The sequence below is a fragment of the Nicotiana sylvestris genome, chromosome 5, assembly GCF_000393655.2.
Source record: "Nicotiana sylvestris chromosome 5, ASM39365v2, whole genome shotgun sequence".
Lineage (NCBI taxonomy): Eukaryota > Viridiplantae > Streptophyta > Magnoliopsida > Solanales > Solanaceae > Nicotiana > Nicotiana sylvestris.
Window position 1 is genome coordinate 140,551,008 of NC_091061.1, and position 10,665 is coordinate 140,561,672.

Genomic DNA, 10,665 nt, shown 5'->3' on the forward strand with positions numbered 1-10,665 from the left:
TATTGTTTTGAGTGATTTGAAGGCTCGACTAAGTTTGAATGATGTTATGGGATGTGTTGGCATGTTTGGCTGAGGTCCCGAGTTCCTCGAGTGTGTTACAAATGCCCAACGGGTCATTTTTAGACTTAAGGAGTTTGCTAGTTTGCTGGTGTTCTGCAGCTGGTGTGTTCTTCACTGCGATCGCGGGAGGAGGTTCACGATTGCATAGGGAAAATGGGAGGCCAACTGGGTTAACTCTTCACGATCGCGGAGAAAGGGACGCGATCGCGGAGAAAGGGACGCGATCGTGTAGGTTAGTCAGGTTGTGCAACGCGAACGCGTGGGCCAGGCCGCGTTCGCAAAGAAGAAATAAGGCGGCAGAGGAAGGTTGGTGTTACCCTTCGTGTTCGCATGGATTCAATCATGATCGCGTAAGTCAGAGGAACCACTGTATCGTGTTTGTGTGGGGAGTGACGCGGTCGCGTAGAGAAAAATATTGAGGCAGCAAAGTTGTTCTTCGCGATCATGTGAGTGCTTCCACGATTGCGATTAAGGAAATGCCTGGGCAAAAAGTATAAAAGGCCATCTTCGCGTTTTTCAGCTTATTTCCACCATTTTTGAGACGGGATTAGAGCTTTTGGAGTGTTTTGAAGAGGGATTCAAAGGGAAGCTTGTTGAGGTAAGATTTTTGAACTTAATACTCGTATCTATGGTGAATTTCAGTTGATTAAACATGGAAGTTTAATAGATTAGGGGTGAAAAATTGGGAAACTAGGGCTTGAAATTAGAAAGTTTAAATTGGGGATTTGAGGGGCCATTTGAGGTCCGACTTTGATGATTTTGGTATGTATAGACTCGTGAGAGGTTAAGGATTCTAGTAGTATGATTTTTATAAGGATTCTGAGATGTGGGCTCAGGGGTTAGGTTTGGCCAATTTCGGGATTTTGAGTTTAATTTGATAATGTTCGCATGGGCTTTGTCCCTTTGGCATATATTGATGACATAATTCTGATTTTGGATAAATTCGGGACGAATTGAGGCCGAGTCAAGAGGCAAGGGCATTGTGGAATAGATTCTCGTCCGGTTTGAGGTAACTAACTCTTGTAAATCTGGACCTGAGGGTATGAAACCCCAAAATTTCATATTGTTTTGATAAATGAGGTGATTCACATGCTAGGTGACGGGCGTGTTGGCGTGCACCCGTAGGGATTGTGACTTGGTCTGTCCTGTGGCAACTATAGAGTTGCATATTTTGATAAACTCTATATGATATCTATGTGTTTTAGAAATGAATCTGTTAACTTGGGTTGAATGCCATGTTTGGGGCCTTGTGCCAAACTGTTTGGACCCTCAGGGGTATTTTTACTACTATCCTCACACTATTTTGATTCAAAAGCATATTCTCAGTCATGACTTTTACCTGTTTATTATTTGATTCGGTTTCACTACTCTTTTTTCAAATATATGAAAACTGTTTGAGCTGAGTTCCCTGATTTTCACTGAGATGCCCGAGTGGAGGTGAGGTTGACGACTGAGAGAAGTCGAGGACCTGATGGTGAGGATTATATATATAATTATGGATCGGGTTGCACGCCTTAGCGATATTTATATGTATATGGATCAAGCTGTATGTCGCAACGATATATTGGAACGGGCTGCACGCCGCAGTGATATAGCGCTTGGGCTGTAGGAGCCCCTCCACAGTCTGCACACCCCCAATTAGCGCAGTCGACTATATATCTTTGGATCGGGCTGCACGCCACAGCGGTTGTTATGAGATACCTATTGAGTGTGAGTGCTGAGTGTGAAAGTTGAGTCCGAGTGATTGAGAGGCTTGCCCGAGGGGCTATATATATATATATATATATAAGGGAAACTTTGCCCGAGGGGCTTGTGTTATGAAAACACTGGTTTTCACACTTCTTTATATTGAGCCTCTATTGAAAATGTTGAGTACATGTTTTAACAGTCTTTCATTGAAACTAGAGTTTTTACTGGTTATTCAGAATTTATCTACTGATTTGATCGGACTATTTTCTCTGAGATTTTCATATTATAATATGCTTATGTTTTTAAATGCTCGTCACTTCACTCAACCTTTATTTATAATTGTTACTTATTGAGTTGGCGTACTCACTTTACTCCCTGCACCATGTGTGCAGATTCAGGTGCCAGAGCATCCGAGTGAGAGCTGTCTCTTGCCTTCAGAGCATTTTAGAGATTGTGAGGTAGCTACATGACGTCCGCAGCCCTGCCTTTCTCCTTCCTATCTTCAGTATTTCACATTTCAATCTTATTTGTATTGAGTAGACATTATCAGACTGTAGTGTAGTGGCTCATGACTAGTGACACCGGGATCGGGTAGTGTTTATGTTTTTATTTACTTGTTTCCGCTTATTTTGATACATTAAAACAAAAGATTTGTGATCATATATGATTAGTTAATGAATTAAGAAGAATACCTTTATGTGTTATGTGTCGAATCGGCTGGCCTAGCTCTGCGATAGGCACCGTCACGACCGGGGTGGTTGGGGTCGTGACAAGTTAGTATCCGAGCCTAGGTTACATAGGTCTCACTAGTCATGAGCCGAATTAGTAGATTCTTGTGGGTCGGTACGGAGACGTCTATACTTATCTTCGAGAGACTGTCGAACCTTTAGAAAAAACTTCACATTTTTGAAATTCCTGTCGTGTGAATCTATTTATTCTGGTACTAAACTACTGTTATTCTATTCTCTCACAAATGGTGAGGACACGTGCTACCAGTCAGGATGGACGATCACCAGTACCACCAATTAGGACCACTAGAAGACGAGGTCACGGTCGAGGCTGTGGTAGGGTAGGGGTATAGCCCGCATAGCAGCTAGGGCAGTACTTGCAGATCCACCAGCCACCCCAGTTCACGATCAGGTCCCAATTGTGGACGCTCCAATAGGACCAGCTCAGGCATCGGTTGTGCCGATTGTTATTCCGGGCCTTCAAGAGGCCCTATCCTAGATCCTGTCAATATGCACTGGACTGGATCATGCGATCTAAGTTACTACGATCGCATCTACTTCTCAGGCTGGGGGAGGCACCTAGACTCCTGTCGCTCGCACACCTAAGCAGGTTGTGCAGGGACTTCAAACAGCAGGGGCACCTCTATCCCAGCGGGTTGCACCTGCCCAAGATTATGTGGTACCAGTTATGCCTGATCACGAGCAGCGTCGATTGGAGAGGTTTGGTAGACTTCAGCCTCCAACTTTTAGTGGTGCAGAGGGCGAGGATGCCCAGGTTTCTTGGACAAGTGTTAGAGGATGCTTCAGACCACAGGTATTTTGGAGACCAGTGGGGTCTCGTTCACTACTTTCCAGTTTTCAAGAGCTTCCTTTACTTGGTGGGAGGCTTATGAGAGGCGTAGGCCTGTTGATGCAGCGCCCCTTACCTGGCAGTAGTTCTCTGCTCTCTTTTTGGAGAAGTATGTGCCACAGTCTTGCAGAGAGGATTGCGTCAGGATGATATGACTGTGACGTAGTATGAGATGAGATTTTCAAAGCTAGATCGTCATGTTATTTGGTTGGTCCCTATGGACAGGAAGAGGATCAGGAGGTTCATGGATGGCCTCACATATCAGCTTCAGATTCTCATGACCAGAGAGAAGGTGTCAGGTGCTACTTTTGAGCAGGTTGCTAATATTGCTCAAGATATTGAGTCAGTTCGTCGCTAGGAGCGAGATGAGAGGGAGGCCAAGAGGTCTCGGGGATTTGGTAGTTTTGGTGGCACTCCTTCAGGAGGTCAGTTTCAGCACGACAGAGGTCGTCCATTCAGACATGCTCAGTCACCTTGCCCAGTTCATTGTAGGGCATCATCGGGCCATGGTTCTCACAGTTCTCATCAGGGTCATTCATCACTTAGTGCCCTTCCAGCCCAGAGTTCGTCCCGTGCTCTATCAGTTTAGGGCTCTTCCGTACCAGGTTCTTCTGCTAGTCATCCCAGTGTTAGGGGTTCCCTTCATTCCCCGTCCCCCGCACCAGGGAGTTGTTATGAGTGTGGAGAGTTTGGACATATGACGAGACAGTGTCCTCGTCTTCTTGGGGGTCCATCTCAGTAGAAGAGTCAGACTTCGACTTCAGCTCCAGTTACTTCACCACCCGCTCAGGCAGCTAGGGGTGGGGGTCAGTCACCTAGGGGTCTCCCTAGAGGGGGAGGTCGATCCGGTGGTGTCAGGCCTGTTTCTATGCACTCCCAACTAGACCAGATGTTATTGCTTCAGATGTCGTGATTACAGGTATTGTCTCAGTTTGCCACAAAGATGTCTCTCTGTTATTTGATCATGGTTCCACTTTTTCCTATGTGTTATCATATTTTGCTCGTTATTTGGATACTCCCCATGAGTCTCTTGTTTCATATGTTCATGCATCTTCTCCGGTGGGCGATACTATTGTTGAGGACCACGTATACCGGTCATGTGTGGTGACTATTAGGGGTTTGGAAACCCGAGTAGACGTTTTGTTGCTTTGTATGGTGGACTTTGATGTGATATTAGGCATAGATTGTCTATCTCCGTGTCGTGCTTTATTAGACTATCATGCTAAGACACTGACGTTGGCTATGCCGGGTGTGCCACGGATTGAGTGGCGAGGTTCGACTGATTTTGTCCCCAGTAGGGTGATATCATTTTTGAAGGCCCAACGGATGGTTGGGAAAGGTTGTCTTTCATACTTAGCTTTGTGAGCGACGTCAGTGCAGAGACTCCTAGTATCAATTCTATTCTAGTAGTGAGGGATTTTCCCAATGTGTTTCCTGCAGACCTGCCGAGCATGCCATCGGACAGGGATATTGACTTTAGTATTAATTTGGTGCCGGGCACCCAACCCATTTCTATTGCAGCGTATCGTATGGCACCGGCGGAGTTGAAGGAGCAGCTTTAGGAACTCCTTGATAAGGGGTTTATTCGGCCTAGTGTGTCGCCTTGGGGTGCGCCTGTTCTATTTGTGAAAAAGAAGGATGGCACGATGAGGATGTGCATTGACTACAGGCAGTTGAACAAAGTTATAATCAAGAAAAAGTATCATTTGCCTCGTATTGATGATTTATTTGACTAGCTTCAGGGAGCGAGAGTGTTCTCCAAGATTGATCTCCGGTCAGGGTATCACCAGTTGAAGATCAGGGACTTGGATATTCTTAAGATGGCTTTCAAGACCCTATATGGTCATTATGAGTTACTTGTGATGTCTTTTGGGCTGACCAATTCCCCAGCAACGTTCATGCATTTGATAAACAGCGTGTTTCGGCCTTATCTCGACTCATTTGTCATTGTATTCATTGATGATATTCTAGTGTAGTCACGTAGTCAGGAGGAGCACGTTAAGCATTTGAGAGTTGTGTTACAGCTGTTGAGGGAGGAGAAGCTTTATGTAAATTTCTCCAAGTGTGAGTTTTACCTCATTTCAGTGGCTTTCTCGAGGCACATAGTGTCCAGCGAGGGTATTCAGGTCAATTCGAAGAAGATAGAGGCGGTTCAGAGTTGGTCCAAGCTGTCCTTACCCACGGAGATTCGTAGTTTTCTTGGTTTGGCGGGTTACTACCGCCGGTTTGTTCAGAGATTTTCATCTATTGAATTACCCTTGACCAAATTGACTCAAAAGGGTGTTCCATTCAGGTGATCGGATGAGTGTGAGGCAAGCTTTCAGAAGCTCAAGCCTACCTTGACCATAGCTCCAGTGTTAGTCTTACCATCAGCTTTAGGTTCATATACAGTGTATTGTGGTGCTTCGAGAGTTGGTATTGGGTGTGTGTTGATGCAGGAGGGTAGAGTGATTGCTTATGCTTATCGTCAGTTGAAGCCCTATGAGAAGAAATACCCTGTTCATGATTTGGAGTTGGCTGTCATTGTTCACGTGTTGGAGATTTGGAGGCATTATCTCTATGGTGTGTCTTGTGAGGTGTTTAATGATCATCGTAGCCTCCAGCATTTGCTCAAGTAGAAGGATCTCAATTTGAGGCAGCGGAGATGGTTGGAGCGGCTAAAGGATTATGATATCACTATCTTGTACCATCCGGGAAAGGCCAATGTAGTGGTCGATGCCTTGAGTAGGAAGGCGGTGAGTATGAGCAGTTTGGCATATATTCCTGTTAGGGAGAGGCCTCTTGCGGTTGATGTTCAGGCCTTGGCCAATCAGTTCGTGAGGTTGGATATTTCAGAGCCCAGTCGGGTCTTAGCTTGTGTGGTTTCTCGGTCTTCCTTGTTTGATCGAATCAGAGAGCGCCAGTATGATGATCTTCATTTGCTTGTCCTCAAGGACATAGTTCAGCACGACGATGCTAAAGATGTGACTATTGGTGATGATGGGGTATTGAGGATGCAGGGCCGGATATGTGTGCCCAATGTAGATGGGCTTCGGGAGTTTATTCTAGAGGAGGCCCATACCTTGCGGTATTTTATCCATCCGGGTGCCGCGAAGATGTATCAGGATTTGAGATAGCACTACTGGTGGAGGAGAATGAAGAAAGATATAGTGGGATTTGTAGCTCGGTGTCTCAATTGTCAGCAGGTGAACTATGAGCATCAGAGACCGGGTGGCTTGCTTCAGCAGATGGATATTCTAGAGTGGAAGTGGGAGCGGATCACCATAGATTTTGTAGTTGGAATCCCACGGACTTTGAAGAAGTTCGATGCTACTTGGGTGATTATGGATCGGCTGACCAAGTCCGCACACTTCATTCCTGTGTGTACTACCTATTCTTTAGAGCGGTTAGCAGAGATTTATATCTGAGAGATTGTTCGCTTGCATGGTGTCCCAGTTTCCATCATTTCAGATAAAGGTACTCAGTTCACTTCGTAGTTTTGGAGGGCCGTGTAGCGAGAGTTGGGTACTCAGGTTAAGTTGAGCACAGCTTTTCATCCTCAGACGGACGGGCAGTCCGAGCATACTATTCAGATATTTAAGGACATGTTGCGCGCTTGTGTAATTGATTTTGAGGGTTCATGAGATCAGTTTTTTCCACTCGTAGAGTTTGCATATAACAACAGTTATCAGTCGAGTACTCAGATGGCTCCATATGAGGCTTTATATGAGAGATGATGTAGATCTCCAGTAGGTTGGTTTGAGCTGGGTAAGGCTAGACTTTTGGGTACATACTTGGTACAGGATGCTTTGGACAAGGTGAAGGTAATTTAGGAGCGGCTTCGAACAACGCAATCGATACAAAAGGGTTATACTGACAGGAAGGTTCGTGATGTGTCTTACATGGTTGGGGACAAGGTTCTACTGAAGATATCACACATGAAGGATGTTATGAGATTTGGGAAGAAGGGTAAATTGAGTCCTCGGTTAATTGGGATTTTTGAGGTGCTTCAGAGAATTGGGGAGGTGTTTTATGAGCTTGCTTTTCCACCCAGCTTATCGAGTGTGCATCCGGTATTTCATGTTTCTATGCTCTGGAAGTATATTGGCGATCCGTCTCATGTTTTGGATTTCAGCACGGTTCAGTTAGACAGTGATTTGACCTATGATGTGGAGCTAGTGGCTATTTTGGAGCGCCAGGTCTGAAAGTTGAGATCGAAAGATATAGCTTCAATGAAAGTGCAGTGGAGAGGTTGGCCCGTGGAGGAGGCTACTTGGGAGACCGAACAGGAGATACAGAGCAGATATCCTCACCTATTTGAGGTTTCAGGTATGTTTCTTGACTCGTTCGAGGATGAACGTTTGTTTCAGGTTGTGTTGTGTTCGGAGTGGTATTAGAGTGTACTGAGACACTTAGTCTCTTAATTGGAAGCTTAGGTTGGAAAAGTCAATTGGATGTTGACTTATGAGTAGAAGGTCTCTTATGTGAATTCTAATCGTTCGGATAGCTTCGTTAGGTGATTTTGGACTTAGGAGCATGTTCGGAATATAATTTGGAGGTCCGTGGTAGATTTAGGCTTGAATTGAGGAAATTGGAAATTTGGCATTTTCCGATCGGAAGTGAAAATCTTGATATCGGGTCAGAATGGAATTTCAAAAATTGGGTAGGTCCGTTGTGTCATTTGTGACGTGTGTGCAAAATTTCAGGTTATTCGGAGGTGATTTGACAAGTTTCGGCATCGTTTGTGGAATTTAAAAGTTCATAAGTTCTTAGGCTTGAATCCAAGGTTGATTTGGTGTTTTGATGTTGTTTTGAGTGATTTGAAGGCTCGACTAATATTATGAAATGTGTTGGCATGTTTGGTTGAGGTCCCGAGGTCCTCGGGTGTGTTTCAGATGCCCAACGGGTCATTTTTAGACTTAGGAGTTTGCTAGTTTGTTGGTGTTCTGTAGTTGGTATGTTCTTCACCGCGATCGCGGGAGGAGGTTCGCGATCGCGTAGGGCAAATAGGAGGCCCGCTGGGTTAACTCTTTACGATCACGGATAAAGGGACGCGATCGCATTGGTCAGTTAGGTTGTGCAACACGAACGCGTGGGCCAGGCCGCGTCCGCGAAGAAGAAATAAGGCAGCAGAGGAAGGTTGGTGTTACCCTTCACGTTCGCGTGGGTTCAATCGTGATCGCGTAAGTCAGAGGAACCACTACATCGCGTTCATATGGGGAGTAACGCGGTCGCATAGAGAAAAATGTTGAGGCAGCAAAGTTGTTTTTCGCGATCGCATGAGTGTTTCCGCGATCGCGATTAAGGAAATGTCTAGGGCAAAAAGTATAAAAGGCCATCTTCGCGATTTTCAGCTTATTTCCACCATTTTTGAGACGGGATTAGAGCTTTTGGAGGGTTTTAAAGAGGGATTCAAGGGGAAACTTGTTGAGGTAAGATTTTTGGACTTAATACTCGTATCTATGGTGAATTTCAGTTGATTAAACATGGAAATTTAAGAGATTACGGGTGAAAATTTGGGAAATTAGGGCTTGAAATTGGAGAGTTTAAATTGGGTATTTGAGGGGCCATTTGAGGTCCAATTTTGATGATTTTGGTATGTATAGACTCATGAGAGGTTAAGGATTCTAGTAGTATGATTTTTATCGGATTCCGTATGTCCAGGGATCGGGTTTGGCCAATTTCGGGATTTTGAGTTTAATTTGATAATTTTCACGTGGGTTTTGTCCCTTTGGCATATATTGATGATATAATTCTGATTTTGGATAGATTCGGGACGAATTGAGGACGAGTCGAGAGTCAAGGGCATTGCGGAGTAAATTCTCGTCCGGTTTGAGGTAAGTAACTCTTGTAAATCTAGACATGAGAGTATGAAACCCTGAAATTTCGTACTGTTTTGATAAATGAGGTGACACGCATGCTAGGTGACGGGCGTGCAGCCGTGCTCCCGTAGAGATTGTGACTTAGTCCGTCCCGTGGCAACTGTAGAGTTGCATATTTTGATAAACTCCATATGATATTTATGTGTTTTAGAAATGAATCTGTTAACTTGGGTTGAATGCCATGTTTGAGACCTTGTGCCGAACTATTTGGACCCTCATGGGTATTTTTAATACTATCCTTACACTGTTTTGATTCAAAAGCATATCCTCAGTCATGATTTTTACCTGTTTATTATTTGATTCAGTTTCACTACTCTATTTTCAAATATATGAAAACTGTTTGGGCTGAGTCCCTGATTTTCATTGAGATGCCCGAGTGGCGGTGAGGTTGACGACTGAGAGAAGTCGAGGATCTGATGGTGAGGATTATATATATAATTATGGATCGGGCTGCACGCCGCAACGATATTTATATGTATATGGATCGGGCTGCATGCCGCAGCGATATATTGGATCGGGCTGCACGCCGCAGCGATATAGAGCTTGGGCTGTAGGAGCCCCTCTGGAGTCTGCACACCCCCAGTGAGTGCAGTCGACTATATATCTATAGTTCGGGCTGCACGCCGCAACGGTTGTTATGGGATACCTATTGAGTGTGAGTGCTGAGCGTGGAAGTTGAGTCTGAGTGACTGAGAGGCTTGCCCGAGGGGCTCTATATATATATATATATATATATATATGAGGGATACTTTGCCCAAGGGGCTTGTGTTATGAAAATACTAGTTTTCACACTTCTTTATACCGAGCCTCTATTGAAAATGTTGAGTAAATGTTTTAACAGTCTTTCATTGAAACTAGAGTTTTTACTGGTTCTTCAGAATTTATCTACTGATTTGATTGGACTATTTTCTCTGAGATTTTCATATTATAATATGCTTATGTTTTTAAATGCTCGTCACTGCACTCGGCCTTTATTTATAATTGTTACTTACTGAGTTGGCGTACTCACATTATTCCCTGCACCTTGTGTGCAGATTCAGGTGCCAGAGCATCCGAGTGAGAGTTGTCTCTTGCCTTCAGAGCATTTCGGAGATTGCGAGGTAGCTGCATGGCGTCTGCAGCCCTGCCTTTCTCCTTCCTATCTTCAGTATTTCACATTTCTGTCTTATTTGTATTGAGTAGACAATATCAGACTGTAATGTAGTGGCTCATGACTAGTGACACCGGGATCAGCCAGTGTTGATGTTTTTATTTACTTGTTTCCGCTTATTTTGATACATTAAAACGAAAGATTTGTGATCATATATGATTAGTTAATGAATTAAGAAGAAGACTTTTATATGTTATGTGTCGAATCTGCTGGCCTAGTTCTGCGAGAGGCGCCGTCACGACCAGGGTGGTTGGGGTCGTGACATGATCTTATTAAATAATTTTTCGGGGCCACTTACTTTCAAATTTCAATTTTAAAATTTTAAAA